This window comes from Protobothrops mucrosquamatus, unplaced genomic scaffold (assembly GCF_001527695.2).
Source record: "Protobothrops mucrosquamatus isolate PMUCROS unplaced genomic scaffold, P.Mucros_1.0 scaffold205, whole genome shotgun sequence".
Taxonomy (NCBI): domain Eukaryota; kingdom Metazoa; phylum Chordata; class Lepidosauria; order Squamata; family Viperidae; genus Protobothrops; species Protobothrops mucrosquamatus.
In genome coordinates this window covers 104620-118311 of record NW_015386560.1, presented here as the reverse complement: position 1 = coordinate 118311, position 13692 = coordinate 104620, and positions in this window count along the sequence as shown.

Genomic DNA, 13692 nt, shown 5'->3' with positions numbered 1-13692 from the left:
TGAATTTCAATCACATGACCATGGGGAATGCTGCAATAGTTGTAAGTATGAAAACTGGTCATAAGTCACTTTTTTTCAGTGCCATTGTATCTTTGAATGGTCACTAAACGAACTGTTGTAAGTTGAGGATTACCTGTAAACTCTGCTGCAATTAGCTTGTCCAGAAAAACAAAAAACCCAAATAGCTATGCTGAAGCCTGATGGCTACATTCAGAATACCAATAATGCATTGGTGAATTAACATCCTATGGCTTAAAGTTAGGCAAAAACAACTATGCGGCTATTGATGTTCTTTCTTATATAGTATATGCCCAACATTGCTGGTTAGAATCATTAGCTGGAATTATAGCTATACTCTAGTCGTCCCCAGTTCTGTTTTTTGACTAAAAGTCTAACATTTGAATTCTTCCAACTCAGATATGTTGAAAATATGTTTTTATCTAAGGAACAGTAATAAATCTCAATCTGTATTTTATTGATCATTAAAAGGAATCTAGGGAGCTATGTAAAATCCAAAGGTAGTTTGTACCTGCTAGAGAAAATCTAGCTTCCTTCTGATCACCATCGTGTTTCATACAAATATATGGCAGGGACAGCAGCAATATTGTAAGGCTTAAAGGTGGCACTGGGGACACTTAGATTAAAACCACACAGATAAAAGCATTAGATGCAGGACATCCATTGAGAGGCAGAGCTTCCTAAGGGAGGAATGCTGAAAAGGTCAATAAACAACATTAGCCACCTAACGCAGGGCAAAAGATGGGGAGGGAAAGACACTGAAATTAAACCCAGGAGGATGTAAAACGGGTGCAGCGGCCTTAAATTAAAACCAGGAGGATGCAAAATGGGTGCAGCAATCAACTAACTTCCGTTCTGATGATACAATAAAGGTTTGTTACTAGTTGCACACTGTTGGGTATCTGAGAAGTCTCATTGGCACTGGAACCAGCCAAAGGGAGTCCAACTTTAAAGTGGCCTTCACCAACTTGGCATCCTCAACATGAGGTGTCACCAGAATGTTCAGCCAGCAATTACAATGTATTGGAAGGGTATCAGGCTGACAAAAACCATATTAGGCACCCAAAAACAAATCTATTGACTAAATTAGGTATGTAGCGCTAAATTAAATACAGAACTCAAAAAATTACTCAAAAGGTAGGTTAGTGGATATTATATTTTGGATTATCTAGGTACTTCTAAAGCATGCTGATAGGAAATAATTTCAATATACTAGAAAAGGGGTCTCCAAACTTGGCAACTGGCTGAGGAATTCTGGGAGTTGAAGTCCACAAGTCTTAAAGTTGCCAAGTTTGGAGCCTCCTGTACTAGAAAAACACCAAGTTGGAAGGCCTTATTGAAGCAATAAAGAAACCTGGTTACATCAGCCCCGGACTCCAACAAGTACTGGGTACAACTCACTCAACCTCTCCAAAGCTTGCAATTAAATTGCAAGTTTTAAAATGCCTGGAAGGGATGGAATCATACCTAACTTAATTATAAAGTTATTGTCAACTCTAAATGAGCCTGGCTACAGCCATCTTTCTCTTCATTCTAGGTTGCCACATCGAATGGAGGGAGGGGGGGCTTGCCTAGGTGCTTCACTAGTCAAAATAATCTTATGTCCTGTGGGAACCAAGTTCACCTACGGCTCCCGCAATCAAGGACTGGGTGTTGTATAAGAAAGCCTGCCAAATGAATGTATTGGGGAACATAGTGATGGCATAGTTTTGTGGGTGGGACATTATACTTTGTAACTGGGAAATTTTTAGTGGGAATATCAGACTTGGTTTCACTTTTGATTGTGCCAATACTTTTTAACTAATAAACATGTTCTTTGAGGAACTTCCAAGCCTCAGAGTTCTGCTTTATTTGTCTCTGTCGTAACCATAACATTTATATTATAATAAATATATTAAATTATAAAAATCAAATTTAGTCTTTCTCCTGATATCATTTACTTCTTTTGAATAGGTTCTTCCTGCCTTCATCTCCAATTTACGGCCAATTATGACTCCTGGCCTTCAAAATATTACACACCTGTTCTAAGAGTTATAATTGTATTCATGATGAATTGAAGGAATAATGAATAATACGTAATTCATTAGTTTCTAACCAAATGTTTTCCTGGTTCATTTCAATGTATCCCATAGAATTAAATTTTTATGAGGTGAGGGATTGTAACAACAGGATGTACCAAGTATTAAAATATACAATTTCTATCCAAAACATACAACTGTCAGATGCATAGATAGAAGAATGGCTTTGATGGTGCAGTTCCTAATGGCCTAATTATGCAATCGGAGTTAGGAAGAATCACTGAATTACGAAGAATATCTTGTCTTGGAAGACCTTTGAAGAGTACAAAAGGCAACCCAAGAACAAAAGCAATGCTGAAGTACCATCTGAACAAAGATTTCTCTGACAAAAGAAATCAAGGATAAAATGTGTAGGACAGTTCTATTTCTATTACTTTTAAAATGTCATAACTAAAAGGTTATATAACTAAATGGAATGTTTTCTTTTTTAAAAAACAAAACAAAATGAAACGGCTAATGCTTACCAAAAGTGCAAGGAATTTTCTAGCTTTTGGAATATTTAATTAAAACTGCTTGTTCTATCAGTTTAAACTTTCAACAGAGAAGAAGCATGTTAAGATTACTAGGGTGTTTGTAGGATACTAAGGATGACAATTTTCTTTCTCCAATAATTGCCCATGAATTGTGGGGGTGGGTGGGTGAAGTGATCCTCTTACATTCCCACATAAGAATGGAAGACATTTTGAAAAGAAATAAATAAGTTGGAGCAAGCAACTTTGGATACAATTGCTATAAACTATGGATGAATCTGCAGATAAAACATACCTTGCCAAGCCTTGCTTCCATAACTTTTAAAAAAAATTCTAACATCCCTCTTCTTTCTTCCTTCCTTCATTTTATCTCCATCCAGTTTTGTTCCCTCTTTCTCTTATTTTCCCAGAGCAGAAACCCTTCAAACTATCTCCATCTTGGGTTTTTTTTCCTTATTTCCTGAAGTTTTTACTAGAAAGAGCGAGGAGGGTGTGCCTGTGTGTGTATGGGCACACATGTATTAGCATTTGCTTCTGTATTTAAGAGTAGCTTGTCTGATGGGAATGCTGGTATGTGCAGTTGGGGGATCGAGCCTTTTTTAAAAAAAAACTAGGTGCATTATTTTACAGAAAATTGATTTCTGTGTTGTTTTAATTAGTGTTTAATATTCTTCGTGTTTCCGTCTCTCTCACACACACATACCAACTTTGCCTTTTTTTTTAAATGTGGGTTCTAATACCTGTATGTATACATACATACATACATACATACATGGATACATTCATCCCTCCCCCCCCCCAAAAGGGGGAATATCTAACTTTTTACTAAAGCTTCAGCAAGAGTGATTATATCATGAGATTTCCCTTCCCCAAAAGAAGACATGTAACACACTTATATATGTGTTACATGTCTTTTTTGGGGTAAGGGAAATCTCATGATATAATTACTCTAGCTCAGTGGTGGCGAACCTATGGCACGGTGCCAGAGGCAGCACTCGGAGCCCTCTCTGTGGGCACATGTGCCGTTGCCCCAGCCTTGCCTCCCCCTGCGACCCCCTCCTCTCCAGCAGCCCCCCTGAAGGAGAGTCACCCCTGAGCGTGGCCCACACGGAGCAGTGCAGTCAAGGACATGGCAGCCAGGCAGCGTACACAAGACTCTGCCCTCACGTCCCATTATGCACAGTTGATGCTGCGGGGCGCAGGCAGAGGGCGTGGCTGCCATGGCGCTGCTGGGCTGCCTGGGCGATCTGTGGCGGGCCCTGGAGGCGGTGAGTGGCCCTGCGAGCAGGCAGGGTGGGCGGAGTGGGGCGGGGCAGGGGCTGGAGCGGGGCGGGGCCAGTTTTGGGGCACTCGGTCTCTAAAAGGTTCGCCATCACTGCTGTAGCTGAAGCTTTAGACTAAAAAGTTAGATATCCTCCCCTTTTGGGGGACAGAGTGTCTTTAAATTTATTTTCTTTTTTCAGAGGATTGTCATCTTTAGACTCATAATCTTTTTGTGTAAAAAAGAGAAAATAAACATAAAGTTTATAAGCAGGTTATTCCAGGCTTTAGAAACTCCGTGACTCCTCAACTCTGGAGAAAAGCCAGCAGTCTAAACTGCCTCATTCAAGAATAGTTCAATGTTTCATTTTGTTCAGTCTGCGTTCCAGATGATTCCAACTGTTTTATTCTCATTTATCATCACAGATTAGAGAACAAAGATGTAAGAAGTTAGCCTTTTCATTCCTACATTGGGAAGAAGCATGGATAGAGGGAAAACGAAGTGTGACTTCTGACTTTGTCTCGTGTTTTTGGTACTTCAGAAGGAAAGCAGCACAGAGTGCTGTATATAGGAGTTGGCCCTGGTCCTATGACTTACTGGATCACTGATTAGCTGCTGCACATACAAATGTTTGGGATTCCTAAAGGTAGAATGTAGTCATGAAACTGAATGATTTGCAAGCACTTTTCCTATATTCACTACAAAGGACGAAGCTCAGTGCCAGCAGTAAGGAAAGCACAAGCCCATAAAATCTCACCAAAACCCAACTCTGAATAGTGCCCATAGTCAAAATATCCCTGCAAACTTCTTAAAAATCTCCTTCAAATAAATCATTGTAAATACCAGCATTTTCAAAAAGGAAGACAATGTAGAAGCTTACAGCAGGGCAGGGAAGGCTATGGCTCCAGAAGTCACTGAGCTGTGATATGCAGCAATCTGTTACCAGCACTGGTGGAGCTGCTGGAAACAGTATAAGTTATATATATCCCAGGCACTGGAGAAGGGAAGAGGCTGTGCCAACATTATTGCTATGCATATCTGCCATACAAATTGGGAAAGTAGGAGTCAGCCAGGGTTCCAGGTATTCCTAGAACCTCTTGACCTGAAGTTGTGGCCCTTCTTCATTGCAACCTTTGAAGCATTAGAATCACAAAACTGACCTACTGGCTGCTGCTGGGCTGGTCATCTTTCTAGAACAATATTGATTTCCAATCCACAAATTCTACCAGAAGCTTCTAATAAAGCTACTAAGATTTACTAGTACTCTGCACGTTTTGTAAAAAATCAATTTTAAACCAATTGCCTCTCTGGTGGCTCTTTCACTTCAATGTTATTTAACATCAAATATTTTCCATTTAAACTCCTCTCCCAAAATATTAAAGAGCCCTAATCTTCATTTTGAAGGCTGCATGGCAGCTCACAACTCAGCAGGATTGTATTTTTTTTAAAGAAACCTTTTGTTGATAAATCCAATTTTATTTCCATCCATCCATTTTGAGAGAGCAAGTAGGATGATGCTTAGAGCTCCTTTTTGTTGATCATTTGTATCGAATATGTTCTTGCTGTTGAGCAACCCTGGAACAATCTGGACAAAAGAGGCCTTTCATTGGTATCTCAGCTTGAGGGAAATGTGACAATCTACATATCAGCATGTCTGAAAAGGAAGAGGACTAAGAGAATCAGTGAGGCCCAAGCAATTTATAGTGAGACGGCATGAAAAATTGACATTATGGGATTCTATAGGAAAAGAAACTCTTAGCTTTGCTATTCCTGCCTTCTGTACCCCTTGAGCATGTGGGGTACAGCAGCGGCTGGAGCAGGATCTTCTCTCTTGCCTTGCTTCCTTTCCAGTGTGTCCTCAAAAATCCACAGGTAAACATCCCCATCAGCTAAGAAATCCTTTCACACAAAACTCCACGTAAGTGAATCTATAGGCAAGGGATGTGTCTGCTGTACAAGCAACCTCTCTCCCTTGCACCCTCCAATGAACAGAGGCCACTTTCAGGGTTGGCCCCATAGCATCTACTAACTACCTCAAACATTTCTTCCAAATTTAGAAAAACCCCACCCCCTTTTTGAGGCATGTAAGCCATCCGGTGCCAAGGGGATACACATCACATGGTGGTTGGTAATAGCTCTGATGGCTTTTTGCAAGTGTTGATGAAATCCTGAAACATTAATGCTCATGATGGGAGGGGGCAAAAAAAATAGAAAGATCTAAAACTGTTTTAAAGTTCATCTTGAAGTTTATTTGTTAGCAAAAGGTGAAAACACTGTCAACCAGCACTGTGCTATGGTTTGCCAGCTTTGTTGGTGCTAAACATTTCATCAATACAAGCAATCACAGGTCAAATTGACAAAATGCACTCAGCCGTCCATTTGAAACAGCAAATCCCCTCCCTTAGGAGGCAGAGAGAAAGAAGAACACCACAAGGGTTCAGATAAGGGGAATTCTGAAGGCCAAATGATCCTTGCAGGTGCAAAGCCCTTCTTTGTTCATAAGGCTTGCAGAACCTGCTACCTTCCTATGGTTCTCTAATCCCATCTCCATAGCCACTGTTTCAATTTGCATGGGATTTTATACAAAGGCAAAGGTTTATCCTCTTTCTTTTTTTAAAGCACTGGCCATTTTAAGCCTAGAATTCAATTATCTTCCATAAGTTGTGTTATCTTTCTTCTGCAGCTCTTGCTAATTTCTGCACTATAAAGCCAACTCACAAGAAAAATATGTATTACTCCACTGATATACTGCTGAATTATATTATGGATGTACAATTACTTTTTCTATGATGAAATACACTTATCATTTCCCATTTCCCCAAAGCAAGAAGCAGCATTCCTTTCTAGCTGTTTATTTACCCAGCAAAATTAGTTGCACATGTGTACCTTTTTAAAAATCAAACTCCAAAATTACTGGTTGGAAGACAAGGAAAAGTGAAGTGTCTATGAAAATTGTGAACCAACTAGAGGTAGTTTTTGACTTGCAACCATTCATTTAGCAACTGTTCAAAGTTACAATGGCACTGAAAAGGTCCTGCTCCTCACATTTATGACCGTTGCAGCATCCCCATGATGTGATCAAAATTTGGGCATTTGGCATGTATTTATGATAGTTGCAGCACCCCAGGGTCATGTGAACGCCATTTGTAATACTCCCAGTGGGCTTCCAACAAGCAAAGCCAATGGGGGAAGCTAGTTTTGCTTAATGACAGGTTGTAAAATCAGGCACAACTCACTTAGCAACAGAAATTTTGGTCCTAATTGTGATTGTAAGTCGGTGATGACATGTACCATGTAAGATACCAGAAAGTAGGGCCCGTATGGAAACAGTCTTTCAGACCGTAAGTCTGGGTGAGGTCTCTGTCCCAACCTGTAAAGCAATGAAACACAATTTCTACAGCCAAATTGTAAGTTCTAAGGCACGGGGGTCAAACTCGCCACATCATGTGACGTGTTGCAACATATCACAACTTTTTTTGCATTGCTGGAGCTGGGGTGGGCACAGCCTCCATATGATGCAACCAGCCCGTGGGCCGGCATTTGACACCCCTGTTCTAAGGGATCTGATCTGCTTAGGTCTTTCTATGAGAAAGAGAAAAAAAGCCAATCTCCTTTTTTAAAAAAATAAAGAAGAAATATAGTTATAGCATACTCAAAATTTCATGACACGCAAGTGATTACACTATTGGCACTGAGGATTAAATCAGTCAGGGTTCGAATTTGCTTTAATAAATGCTCTATCAGATAAAAGAACTTAAGCAATAGGGAGAAATGATCTGATAGCGGCTTGTGCTTCTGAATGCTTCTACTTAATCCAACCCTGAGTCTTCAGAGGGTTTTCAGAATGAGTATGACTAATCACCAACTATTGTGCAGCTCTTCTTCCTTTTCCCTCTGAAAAGGTTTTTAGAGAGGAGAGAGAGAGAGCGTAGCCCAAGCCCACCACAAAATGAAAAACACGATATTATTTTACCTATCAATTCTTCACCTTCAATAAAATTCTGAGTCTGAGGAACAGCACAATCAAGGTTTTTCTGAAAGTTTCCATCCAGATCTTATATAAAAGGCTGTGTTGCTTTGATTTTTTTAATTCCATAGCTACTACTTTAATGAAAAGTGCAGCAGTATATCAAAGCAAAATAAATCTGCTTGGCATTTTCAGCCAAGAAGCATAGCCTAAGGCTACAAAAAGGAAAAGGTAAATGGAACTAGGAAACATTTTGTTTGATATATTGCATCTCTTAATAAGTAGATCTCACTGAACAATTTGCAGTGCTTCTCACCTATGCAAGAACAAATCTTCTGTGCTTTTAGCAAAACTGGCACATGTCTGGTGCTATGGCAGACACCACAAGATGGTGCTGTCTTATAATTAGTTTTATTTATAATTGGCCTCATAATTATTTTAAATTCAGAAAGGGATTTTTTTTAAAAGAACCCAAACTGATTTCTAATCTCTTCCAAAACCACAAATCTCTCTGCATGCAACCAGAAATCTCCCTGTTGGAATTTAGCTATAAATTCTTTCTTTTCCGTGGATAATACAGGTACTCCTCGACTTAACAACCATATATTTATTGACCGTTCAAAATTACCATGGCAATGAAAAAAGTGTCCTCTCACTTTCAAACAGTTCAAGATGTGAATGCCATTTGTGACGTTCCTAGCCGCCTTCTGGCAAGCAATGGGGGGGGGAGCTGGATTCACTTAATGACAGCATGATTCAATTAATGACTGAAGTGATTGGTTTAACAATCATGTAAAAAAAAGTCGTAAGATTAGGTGCAATTCAATTACCTTGCTTAACAACAGAAATTTTGGTCTCAGTTATACATAATATACATAATGCATAATTCCATTACTACACCCATTCATGAATAAAGTCGTGATTACCAAAAGAAAAACAACGGTGACTCCAGTGGATACCACTCTCACCTTGTCTGATAGATAAGGCTCCGTACCTGAATTCTTCCCAAATCTGACACCCCTGAGATGTACTGGGCTTCAGTTCCTGTAACCCAGCCTTCTCAACTTAAGACAGATTAAGTTGTATAGACCTCAGTTCCCAGAACTCCCCAGCCAGCACAAAGTTTACCTTTGATGAATACCTCTGAAGAGCACTACAGTAGGACTGAGGAAGGCAATTCCTTAATTCTCAGGAAAATTGTTAAATTTATAGTTTCCAAATGATATTGCAAGACAGGTTCCTTAAAGCCTGTTCAGGATATTCTTCATTGAAAATAATAGCGGATATATGGGATTATAGGGTTGTAAAAAAGGGAGGGTTTTTTTATTCTAAATGATGTCTTTGAGGGGAGCCAATTAACACTTGTGCCCATTGAGCCATCGATTAGAAAAATGCGCAAACACCAGCTCAGATGTACTCCTGAGCCAACATTAGAAAAAAGAGATGCAAAAAAATCTTAGGTTAAAATGTATGATGAATCACAGCTGCCAGTATCCACAGCTAGCATAATCAAAGTGGGGGAGATGCTGCGAGTTCTACAGTATTTCAGAAATCAGGAGAGCCCAAGGTTATCATTCCTTGTTAAAAACAAGCATCAAAGGATGCAGTTCTACAGCCACTGAAATATTGGTGAAACATCGTTCTAAGCCTTGGTTTTTAAATAATCCACACTGTTTGGGTTCACACTTTATGTTGAGCTAAGGGTTGACAACATGGCATTTATGAGTATCCCTGAATAAGGGGTCCTTGGTGCTCTCAGAGCTTGGTTGTTTTTTTGCAGATGTTTCATTACCCAAACTAGGTAACATCATCAGTGCCAGTCTGATGATGCTCTCTAGTTTGGGCAATTAAAAGTTTGTAAGAAAACAATCAAGCTCAAGGAGCACCAAGGATCCTCTTTTCAAGGGACCATGGTGAGCTACAAATATTCTCTTTTATGGGTATCCCTGCATGCATGGCAACCCCAGGTGGTGTTTTTTCCCCCTTAAATCTAAAGAGGTCTTTGGGGGGGGAGGTGTTAATAGCATTGTGTAAAACTGCCCAATATCTTTGAAATCCCCGACTCGTATCCAAACTTATATATCATGATGAACCATAATATTGCAATAGCATGTGGCAGTGGTTCTCAATCTTTTCTTCACAATACCTTTTGTGGCCACAGATTATGGCCACGGACCACCAAGATTTAATTCAAGATTTAAATCATAACATTTCTTCAAGCCTCTGTGATGACACCATAGAATCCCGGGGGTCTATGGACCACAGGTTGAGAACCACTAGCATATGATATTTCCCCCCAACCAAATTACATTATGACATATGATGTGCATATACAGTAGGATTGGAGAGACATTTCTCTCTCATCTCAGGGGGCAAAACATCAGATTTGCAATGTCATCCCCCGCCAGCTTCCACATCTGGCTGCTCTAAATTGGGAGAATCCTCCAAGAAGACAGAGTGGGAAATGCAGAGAGTTGTTATTAAATGCAACTTTGGATCTCTACAACATCAAGTTTTAAGAATCCCCTCTCATGCCCGTCCCCCAGCCTGAGTTACTGAGCTTGCAATGGGAAGAAAAATTCCTAAACCAAATAACAGAAATCTAGAAGAGGGTAATACACAATCTTTTCTGACATTTGTCCTGCTGGTTTGTTCACATGAAGGAGATGATATTCAGTGGACTCCTCTTATGGAACGCTTAGGCTGTTCTACAATGTTCTTATGTTACATAAACCATATGTCTTTGATCTGCATAAGGACAACATTAAGCAAATCTGGGCTGGGTTTAAGAATGTTGGGAACGATTTGCAGATGGAGTAGATGGTAGTGTGGTGGAGTTCAACGTATCTAATGTGCCTCATTTCACATTTGGCTGGCTGAATGGAAAATAATGTTTATTTGTTTTCACATTAGTTTTGACAGAATAAAGGACTATCTTTAAAAAAAACATCAGGATGAGAGAAAGTCAGAAGCAGATGTTCTCTGCTGGGCATTGTTCAAGGTTTTGAAGTATTTTTATAGCTTTTCCATCTGATTCTTGAAACACACAATTTTGCATTCGTCATGGCTAGACCGTAGGTTCCCACTCCAGCTAGCAAGAAGTTTTTAAGAAAAGATTGGACAGCTATTTTGCCCAGAATAATACAGGGTCTCCTGCTTGTGCAGGGGGTTGGACTAGAAGACCTACAAGGTCCTGTCCAACTCTTTTATTCTGTTACCACCTCCAAACCTAATTAAGAGTAAATGGCTGTTTGCTGAGTCTATGCACATTAAGCCACAATACTATTCATCTGCTGTTGTGTACTGCATAGAGACAATCATCTGTTTATCAATCATGGCTTATGACTTAGTACATTGTGAACATAGCCATCTGGTGTTAATTTAATAAATTAAGAATAAATCAAATCATAGCTTAGTATGCGTCAATCTAGACCATATTTCCTTTTTCAACTAGGCCAGAGACAGTTCAGGAAGTATGCAAGTTAGAGATGATTGTATTTTATGTTTATTCAATTGAGCCAATTCATTATACACCAGCACTCAAATAAGCAGGACCCAGCATCACATAAACAGGAACTATGAAGGAAAAACAAAGCCTCCTTCAAAGAGCAATTAAAGAGGAAACAATAGCCTAATCCAGGATGAGTTATCATGTATAAAATGTCAGCAAACTACACCACAAAGCCTAGTAATAAAACTTTTGCAAGAAGTTCAGAGGACACAGAGAACCTAACAGTTCAGTCCTGAGCTACATGTATTCACCACTATTGTAACCAAACTCAATTACCAAAGGGCCTCAAAGGATTATATATTTTCAAGCTCATTTTTCTTTTCAAATGGAACTTCGCATGCATGAAATAGATATTGGTTTCTGGGAAACAGACTCCATCTATTCTCTTCTTGTTGTATCATGTCCCTTCTGGCATCTGCAATCAATGTTGCTCTAAGTACTGACCTCATTATGAGGCATTCTATAGAATTCAACTACTTTTTTTCTACCCTCTGGGGTTGCATCAGTTTTTCCCCCGCATCAAGACTGCAGAAGCAGCCTTGTGGACTTGAAGAAAAGCCTAACTAGGGCTGTGATCTCTTTCTCATGGCAAATGGGTAAAGGCCTCAACGTATTAAGAACTGGCAATGTTCCTCAATTCTGGTGCCTGCTACAGTTCAGCCCTGCAAGAGGTTTAAGGTGCGAAGGCGGAAAACCTTGATTATGCTTTTAAGAATTTTAAGCTGCATTTGTAGCTTTACTTGATTTATTTATTATTAAACTTTATCCCTCCCATCTTGCTGAGGTGAGTCTGGGTGGCTTATAGTCATATAATTAAAGCACAACATAAAATGTTAAATAAAAAAATATATAAATTTTAAGATTCAGTTAAAATTAAATTAACCAACATGGGAGGAAGAGAGCAAAGGGCACATGGGGAGGAGGTGGGATCTGCCCAATGCATTAACCACCTCTAAGATGCCACTCACCCATTAGAGCCCCAGGCCAGCTGGCAGAGCCAGGTCTTCAAGCCCTTTTGGAAGGCCAGAAGGGTGAGTCTCACCCTGGGGGGCAGAATGTTCCAGGGGGCAGGCACCACACCAAAATTCCAGGGGGCAGGCACCACACCAAAATTCCAGGGGGCAGGCACCACAGCAAAATGTTCCAGGGGGCAGGCACCACAGCAAAATTCTGGCTGGCAGGATCTTGTGGATCCTGCCAGCCAGAATCCTTGGTTGATGGAGTCCGCAACAGGCCTCTTCTGCCAGGTGGGGCAGACTAGTTCCATTGGGATGAGATGGTTTCTCAAATAGCCTGGAACCATGCCATGCAGGGCTTTAGAGGTGATAACCGACATCCTGGACTCGGAAGCAAACTGGCAACTAGTGCAGCTCGTGGAACAGCAGTGTAACATGGGCTACCCTAGGGGCCTCAAAGAACTGTCTATACAGCTGTGTTCTTTAGCCTAGTTCAGCTGTTAAAACCAAACAGTTGAACACAATGCAACCTTGTGTTCTACAATCTACAAGGTTACATGGGTAAGGGTATTATCTGTGGGCTGTAGATTTCCAGATAACCACTAGGACCAGGTGATAGCAAGAGATACAGAAATGTCTAATATGTTGCTACCATCTAGTGGTCATACAGATTTCTGCAACTCAGGTGTAGCTCTTAAAAATATTTTGTTTTAATATTCAGGAAAGAAAAAAAATGATTTCTTTAAAATTGTGTTGAATTATTTTTATATTGAATGTGTGAAAGCAAGATTAGAGCTCCACCTTCCTGTGAAGGCAAGATTTGGCCTTCTTTGGCCGATTATGGTCTAGACACAATACAAGGAAGTTGAAAGAGATGAAGAACTTTAAACACTTAGCAATAATATAGCAAATTTATGTTCTCCTCAGCAACCTTACCCTTATTACAATTTTAAAAATGTGTTCCTGTCACTCACCAGACAGGAAACATTCTTGTCTGTATTTTGTGACCTTTGAAAGAAAAGCACCTGGAGAAGCAAAAAAAAAAAAAAAATCCCACCCCATAATTAAAGAATGCAAAACAGTCAGAACTTGAAACAATTACCAAATTATTTTCCTATATCCAGGAAGAAAGGGTCAATTTGTCCTAAGAGTCAAGAGGTTTTTAAAATAGCCTTAACCTAAAAAACTCTATTAAAATGCTTAAAGATCAATTTAATTTATTAATTGCAGATCAGGTGGCCACCAACTTGAAGTATATTAAACATAATACATTTGCTAACGCAAACAAACCTGGGAGGTGGTTGGCCTACCAAATACGTAAAAGACAAAAAGCGAGACTTATATCTAAAGTTTTGGTCAAAGAGCGTGAAATTCATCAACAGGAAATGATTAAAAAGGCATTTACTGAATTTTATTCACATTTGTATTCAT